Genomic DNA, 2,634 nt, shown 5'->3' with positions numbered 1-2,634 from the left:
TATGGTGTCTCGCATTGCTATGTCATTTTATTAGTTTAGACATGCTTTGTGTGAATGCCACCTGTTTAGTGTCTAATGACCATATATGTGAATTATGCATTGCCATCTTGTTGCAAGACATTATATATGTGAATTATACAATGCTATCTTGTTGCAAAGGCATTATATATGTCAATTATGCAATGCCATGTTGTTTAGCCAATCATCCTGTATGTGAATTATATCATGCTATCATTTTTTTGTATTACGTGTTCCATTTGTTGACAACGTTTGTATATTCAACTACTCTTCCTGTGCATCAGCCATTTGAAGCGGTGATGGAAGTATCTGGAGTGAAAACAAGGTATTCAGAGCAGACAATGCTACTTGCTGAAGCAGACATCTTGCTAGTTACAGAGAGCTCCTCGGAGGAGGATTCAAAGACTGATGACCAGTCCTATTTTTCCCCTGAGGTCTATGTTAAAACTTGGCAGGGTTGTATTACCCATGTCATGCATGTTGTCTTGCATTGCTTAGTTTTTACATCATATATGGATTGCCATCTGCTTACTTGCTTACTATATAAATCATATATTTGAATTATGTCATGCCATCATGTTTACATAGTACATACACATCATCTATCTGAATTATGGCATGGCTACCCATTTAATAAAGACATCATATAGTTATATCATCTCATCATGTTTAGTGTTTACAGTCATCATATTTTGAATTATGGCATTCTATCCGTGAATGTATGTGAATTATGGCATGCCAACCTATTTAATAAACACATTATATAGATATATCATGTCATTCTGTTTACATAGTCTCATATTTTGAACTATGTCTTTCCATCTTTTTAAGTTAGCCATCATAATGTGAAATTGTGTCATGTTATCCTGTTTAGTTAGTCATCATATATGTGAAATTGTGTCATGCTATCCTGTTTGGTTAGACAACATAAATATGAATTATTTCATGCCCTCTTTTATTCCCCACTATCCATTGCACCTGTCTACCATACAATGTATATACTTTCAATTACTTTTCTTGTTTATCAGCCATTTGAATTGGACAGGGTGATGGCAGTATCTAAGGGAGTAACAACACGGTCTTCAGAAAAGATAGTGCTACCAGTTGATGCAGATAGAACCACGGTTGTACTTGTTGAAGGACCAGATCCACCACACATAACCCAGACTGTCATAGATTGTACCCCTACCCAGTTGGACAGAGAACCAGCTACACCCCTTCTAACCCTAACCCCGGCAGATAGTAACCCAGTTCCAGTTGACATAGCACCGTCTCCACCACAGAGCACCCAAACATGAGCAGTTAGTAAGGGAACTGCAGTGCCCAAAGCACGAGGACCACCACTCCGAATCCCAACTCAACGCTTAAAGGAGAAGAAGATTTGTTCTCAGGTCAGGTTCTGTAGCTATGGTTCATACTCCTTTGCTCTTGCATTACTGTATTTACTCATACCAACTATTTTCAAATTTGAAGGATGGAATTGAAACTCCAATGGTGCAACAGGTATGTTTTAAACCTGTTTCTTTAACTGGTTTTCTGTTGTAACCTTCTCTATGTTGATTTCAGTTTCAATTGAATAAACAGTTATGTTCTCATGTCATGCACATTACAAGTGTTGTTATTGCTCTATAGTTTTCCACACTTATATTCTGTCTATTCTGCTTTGTTTTGAACAAATATTATTTAAACTGTGTCTCTATCTTGATTTGGCAACAAAAACTAGAATGATATAGACCATAAAGTGACCATGGTACATAGATATATGTTTGTTTCATGTTGTTATCCTGTCCACTTTACTACTGAACTCATTTACCAAAATGAGTTTCATATACAACATGGTAAACATGTGATGTGTCTGCTTGTTTCTCTTTTAGAATGCGGACAAAATATTGGAGAACAGTACCGCGTTATCCAATGGTAAAGGAAGTAATGCAGATAAGGTTCAACACAGTGAGACATCCCTGTTGGTCTCCAAGAAAGCTGATAAAAACTATCTTGATGACAGTGAGAGAATCCAAAAGTCATGTCTTGATGTAGTGTTCGAGTTACTGGCCACTACTGCTGGCACAAGCTCTTCGAACTCGCTGCCTAAAACAGTTCGTCTTCTTGAGTCTCAACTTCAAGTTGAAAGACATCGATCAGATGTGCTGCGACAGGAAGCTGAAGGACTGAGAAGTCCCTGCAGAATTCAGATGCATATTTCCTGGTGCAATAGCAAGCGCTGGAGGATTTAAGCACCAAACAAGAGAAAGTTAATAAGCTTGCTAAGCATCTTGCCAACATTATGGGTACCCAGGATATTGTTTCTTGAGATCTTCTGAAGTGGTTTCAGTTCTTGATTTGTTTTGCTACGGCGTTTATTTGCGTTGGTCGCCAACTTTGACAACCAGTGTATATGATATGCTGCTTTGTTCCCTATATTTGCACTGGTGGAGAACTTTGATGCCCAGTGGATGTAATATTTGTAATAGTCGTGATATCCTAGCGTTAGTTTCTTGCTTATTTATTTCATTGTTGTCTTGTTTATTTGTTTGCTTGTAGTCATTGCAGTTCTTTTTCCACGGTTTGCTAGTGGCTGCAATAACCTATTTTTTAAAACTAGGCCACAATAACCAA

The sequence above is a fragment of the Triticum dicoccoides genome, chromosome 4B, assembly GCF_002162155.2.
Source record: "Triticum dicoccoides isolate Atlit2015 ecotype Zavitan chromosome 4B, WEW_v2.0, whole genome shotgun sequence".
In the NCBI taxonomy this organism is placed as follows: domain Eukaryota; kingdom Viridiplantae; phylum Streptophyta; class Magnoliopsida; order Poales; family Poaceae; genus Triticum; species Triticum dicoccoides.
Note: the sequence above shows the minus strand (reverse complement) of the source record.